The following is a 6,199-nucleotide window of genomic DNA, read 5'->3' on the forward strand; positions in this document are numbered from 1 at the left end:
GTGCCACTCCTAATCACTTTCTACTCCTGTCTGTGTCACCCATCCAGGTCAGCGCTCATCAGAAGAAAGGGATTTGGCGTGCCATCGCCAAGCAAGTGTGGACCCTGGGTGTCCGTAGCCAGCGGAGCACCCATTGTCGGAAGTGGTGGGAGAACCGGAGACGCCGAGCCCGGAATACCGCAGAGAGCCAGCTGGGGATGTCCTCCCAACAAGGGATGGGTGCCCGTCGGACCCTGGCCCCCTTAATGTTCTGCATTTTGACTGTGGCCTACCCTGAGGTGGATGAGTGCTTGAGGGCAGCACAGCAGCTGCAAGGGGGTGAGTACTGATTGTTACCTCGCCCTTGTCAGGCCTTGAGTGGGGTTGGGTGGGCTACTACTGGAATGCTGTGATTGTGGACAATGGTAGACCCACAACAACAATGGGTATCAGTGACCCAGACAGGGTAAATATTATTTCTGTGTGACAAGACAATGCTGTCACTGGATTGAAATGTCACATTTCCCATGCTTGGGGTGGTTTTGTCAACCTAAGCATTGTGTCTGACCAGCTCCAACTATCGGCATCAGTGTATCAAAGGTGTAAGTGCAATTCCATCTGTGTTAGTCTTCTACATGAACTGAGAATGTCTTGGTGTGGTACAGTTGCTGTCATTGACTGATTGTAGGTCTGGCTTCACCACAAGAAGGGCCTCAAAGGGACAGAAGTATTGCCCTGATAGGTGACTATGCAAACATATGTCACCTTCAGACTGTAGGGATGTGTGTGGAAATAACAATGGGATACTGCTATATGAGATTACACAAGGGCAGAGTGTACAGCAATCGCTACTATTGTAGATATCATTGTGTGGTCTTGGCCTTACAACCATGGGATGGTACTTGATGTGGTAAGTGCCCTGGGAGGTCCCTGAGATACCAACATTGTATATTCATGTCATCGTTTAGATGTCCCTGACAAATCCTCTGCTGCAGTGGTGAGTCACTGCCTTCCTCATGTCTTTATCTGTACTTGTGTGCACATCTGATGTTAACTGTCCATTATAGCTTTCCATAGTATTATCAGACTTGGTGTGCAATTGCAATGGCATGCCCTGCCGTGAGCTGTTATGCGAGATATGCACATATTAATTTGTGTTTATGGAAGTTAGGTATTGACCCTTTTCCGCCCTATCTTCTCTCTCTCTCCCTATCGTTCTCTTCCTTTGTGTGCATCAGCATCATCTGGCGAAGGAGAAGGGGCACAGGTGAGTGGGGAAGCAGCAGCCCACAGGACCCAGGAGGCTGATTCTAGCAAGGCCCAGGAACCCCGTGGGAGTGCCACAGAGAACACCAGATCATCTACATCATCCTCAGATTCCTTTTCCAGTGGACACTCCTTGGCGGTGGCAGACCTATCTGGGATCACCCCAGCACCATCATTGTCCGCCACCTGCTTTACTAGCACTGGCCTCCCTGTAGCTCCCCACCAGTTGCCCGTGCCCGCTCACTCACGAGGGTGGGCGTCTCCTTTTCTGCAGGCACCTCTGCCCCAGCCCCAGTCAGCCCTGCTGCCATCAGTGAGGAGGCTATTGACTTCCTGAGATCCATCTCTGTGGGTCAGACCACCAATGCCATCCAGGGGCTGGCAGCTCAAGTGCAACAGAGCAATACATTCATGGAAGGCATTCACGGTGCCATGGCAGCCCTGCAGCGTTCCTTTTAGGCCTCCTCCCTGATGGCAGCCAGTGTTCCTTTGTCAACCATCCCCCCACCTACCTCTTCCCAATCTCAAACCCCTCTCCCCACACTCATCCAGAGCACACCTTCACACACGGATGCATCCTCTACAACAGACACTGTTCCACATGTGAAACACAAGTACCACAAGACCCCCCACAGGCATGCACACAGAACACCCACCTGCAGACATAACAACATCCACTGCCTGCATAGACACCCCGACCACCCTCTCCATCACAGACACTTCACCACTCACACCTGCTGGCACAACATCAACACTCCCTGATCCAGCCACAATTCCCATACTACCCACAGTCACCACAATCGCTGACCTGCAGACATCTACCCCAGCCACCTTATCCGCACTCACCACAACCACTGACACCCCCACATGTAGCACATCCACCATTTCTGCAGACACCACCCCAACACACAGTCACCCATCCAGCACGGCAATTCCTAGCGCCTCCTCCCTCCCTCCTCTGAAAAAAACACCTGATGACCCGCACTCACCCATGCAACAGACACCCAGCACACACAAGCATTCCACTCATGCACCTGCATCAATGACACACACAAAGACACATCTGACAACCTCTCCCACTCCCTCCACTCCCATGACCACCCTTGTGTCCCTAAGAAACGTTTCCTTTATGAGTTAATCCAGCTCCCTGACCCTCTCCCCCGTCAGTCCCCGAAGCGCCCTGTGTCCCTGCCCAAGCACTGCCCTTCCACCTCTGCCTCCTCCCATGCCCCCTGGTGTTGCCCATGCTCCTCTCCCTGCCAAGAGGTCCACCCCCCAAACCCAAAGTCCCACCTCCCAAGGCGAAACCTAAAGAACCTCCACCAAAACCCCAAGCCCAACCCAAGCCCTCCCCTACCAAGGCCAAATCCAAGGACACCCTCCCAAGCCCAAACCTCCTCCTTGACCACCACCCTCTCACCCCTGAGATGCTTGCCTTCCCCGTTGATACCTCAACCATGTGGAAGTGATTTTGCAGTCAGGAGTGAACTTGGGGCACTGAGACGTGCCATTTGTGTCATGGCACGGGGACACATGGACTGCCCAATGGCCTTTTGCCTGTACATAGTTATTTATTTAAAGTTTGAATACATCAGGGCCAACCTGCCGTTGGTGTCGATGATGACTTATTTGTCCTGCCTTTCATTCAACATGTCTGATTTGTGTATGTGGGCTTTGGTTTGTGGGTGTGTGAGTTGGTAGTGCTGGCTGTTGTGCCTGGAAGGCATGTGTGTGTGTGTGTGTGTGTGTGTGTGGGCCTGCCATAGGTCCAGCTGCTACTGATGTCTTTTGTGTGTGTAATAGTATTGTGTGGTTCCATGCATGTGTGTGGCTGAGTTGTGCATTGTATGTGGTGTGATGTGTTGTGGTGGTGGTGTGTGCCATTGTGTGGTTATTGTGTGTGCGCCCGTGTATGTGGTGATGGCTATGTCATCTGCGTTGTGTCTTGTGTGGGCATGGTGTGATATTTGGTACGTTGTGTGGGTGAGTGATGTGTGTTGTCTTTGTGTGTTGTTGTCGGTATGTGTTGTCATGTGTATGTGTGCAGTGCAATGTGTTGGCAAGCGTTTGTGTAGCTGCAGCTGTGATGTTGTGTGACACAGTGGTGTGATGTGGTGTGTGTGTTGGCCTGTGGTGGTGAAGTGTGTGTGCAGGGTGGTGTGTGTATGGCACATGAGTATTGTTTGTGTGCCTGTTTTGTATGTGAGTGTGTGTCTGTGTGTGTGTAGGTGTGTGTGTGTGTGTGTGTTGGTATGGGTTTGTGTTTGCGTGTGTGTATGTCCGTTGCTAGCTGTCCCAGATGTGTGTGTTGTGTGTGCATGTGTTCTAATACCTTTCCCTCCAGTGTGTGGTAGGTGTGTGTACTTACAGTTGTTGTCCTCTTTGTCTGCATCGTCACTGGTTCTGAAGACGCAGGGAGCATTGGGAAGACTTCAAGTTCTGGTTCCATGGTGGCTCCGGACGTGTCTGTGTTCCTGAAGGTGAGTGTCTCCTTTTATATGGTTCATTTTTGCCAAGGTTTTATTGGCGGTGTGACCGCAGCGGTAATCCTGCAGGTGTGCAACCTCACAATAGCTTGGCGGGAACATGGTCCCCACCGGCCTAGAGATGCCTACCACCGCCTGGCGCAGTCCATCGGCACTGACGGTACTGGCAGTGGATTGGATGTGTTTGGTTCAGAAGACGGCCATGGTCATAATATGGCGGCCTTCTTCGCCGGCCCGGCAGCAGTGCGACTGCCATCACCACCATGGCAGTCCTCACACCACCAAACTTGTAATGAGGGCCTTAGATACAGTGGCTGCAGATTCTCTAGCCTTGCTTTGGTAGAGTGGAATTCTCTTACTTACCACCTCCGTTCTAAGTCTGACCTAGTTTCCTTCGGAAAGAAAATAAAGACATGTCTGCTTAAACAAGTCTTCACCTAGGTTGTGGTGGATTTATGACTGACCTCTCTGATTCTCCGGACTGGTAGGTTTATCTTGTAGGTTCTGCTTTTACTCACATGCAGTGCTTTATTTATAAAAGAATGAGTGCTGATGGCCAAAGCTCTGCCCAGAAGCCCACAGTCGGTGTTATTAAATGTCAGCATGTCAAATACTAAGGCTGCATAGTCTTGAATCCACTCCCATCCACTCCCTTCATCTTTATCTCACTCCTGCGGCTTCCTGTTTTCCCTCTTTGTGACAATTCTCTGTTTTTCTCTTCCTCCTTCTTTCCCCTTTGTGTGTTTTTCCCTCTCTTGCTCTCCAGAAATGTCTGAAGAGTAAAAATAAGTGCCAGTCCCCAAAAAATTAGTGGTAGTGGCCCCATCGCAACCACTGGCTCAAATTAAATACTGCTCACAGGATGCTTCTGCGCCATGAAACCTCAAGGTGAACGAGCAAGTTATAAACTTGCATTCTTGATTATGTTAAGATGGGGCCCTAAATAGCTGTATAATTGTATCTTTCCACTTTGTGTTGTGTTTTAGAAGTTAAATTTGCCATATTCCTTACCAAACCCATTTAATACATTTTCTAACAGCTATTGACTGTTTTTTTTATGTGTAGTTCTGACATTTCATTCCAACACCTTTAACATCATTATATGTTAGCCAAATATATTTCATTCTTAGTGTTTCTATACCTAACAGATATGCTTGTGAACAGTTATTGTAACATAAACACTCTTAACTTTTTTTTTGCTGTAGATTTGTTTGTAAACTCAACAGATCATTTAAGTTAAAGTATTGTTTTCTAATGAAAGCCTTCAATAAAAGCTTTCAATAAAACTACCATAACTTATTTCACTTAACATTTCATTTACAAACCATGAGGCCTATTTACAAACTGTGCTTTGTACTATATTTAGTGGTACTAAAATAGTACTACTAATGTACTCCAATATAGCATTCACTTATCTGCTTGTGGAGACCTTTGTCTGACCTATCTTTTCTATACAGAGATCTCTGCTCATATACGCCTATGATTTAGTAGTAAATAGGGAGGGATGGGGAGTGGCTGGAAAAAGGAACAAACACCACTCCACAAAAGAGTACTCCTATTGCTATTCAAAAGGGACCCAAACAGTTGTAAATGTACTCTAGGTCAGCTGCGGAGTAAGCTCAGTCCTGCAACACATTCCAGTAAAGAATAGCAGCAACAGGGGCTTAATACAACCCCAGTGGAAATAATGTTAAAATAAATTAACCTATTTTGACTTTTAAAACATAAATGTTAATTTTAGGTAAATGATAAAACACATATGTAGGATTAAAAATATATATTTTATTATGGATTGTATTGTTTTAATTTAAAATCAATAACTAAAATGAATACTATACATACCTTTTGGTAATACTTAATGCATCTTGAATTTAAAAAAAAAGCATTTACTGTTGGTGGTATTTTTTTTTAAGTAGCTCTTTAAATAATACAAAAACATTATACAGGAATTAAATGCATTTTAAATAATTCGTTTTTAAAACACGTTTAAGATAATAGTGCTGCATTTTGTCTATGTTCTAGGTTTTACAAATACAAATCAGTTTACATTAAAATGTAGTTTTAAATGATTTTTATATCATCCACCCTTGTGTGAAAAGTTACTAGTAGGAACTTTACACTTGTCAATTTAGCTCTACTCCTTTACACTTTTTAGTAACTTTACAGTCAAAAATGGCGAATTCCCAAAAGTACTAAAGTTGCTACAAAGTGTACCAGTACATTTAATTATGAGTAAATATACATATGTATATTTTCCTTTGTGAATTGGGCCCCATGTGTTTTACATCCTTACATATTTGGTTTTATGTACACCACATTCTCTGAACCAGTCAGCATATGTCAGAGGGATCGCATTTATCCGTTTTATGGCTATACTGAGTTTAGCTAATGTAATGCCTAGTAGGACAAATTTCCTGCTAAGGTTCTTACCCTTTAGGGGAGGGGATCAGGCTCATTATTACTTGTTG

The sequence above is a fragment of the Pleurodeles waltl genome, chromosome 11 (genome assembly GCF_031143425.1).
Source record: "Pleurodeles waltl isolate 20211129_DDA chromosome 11, aPleWal1.hap1.20221129, whole genome shotgun sequence".
NCBI lineage: Eukaryota > Metazoa > Chordata > Amphibia > Caudata > Salamandridae > Pleurodeles > Pleurodeles waltl.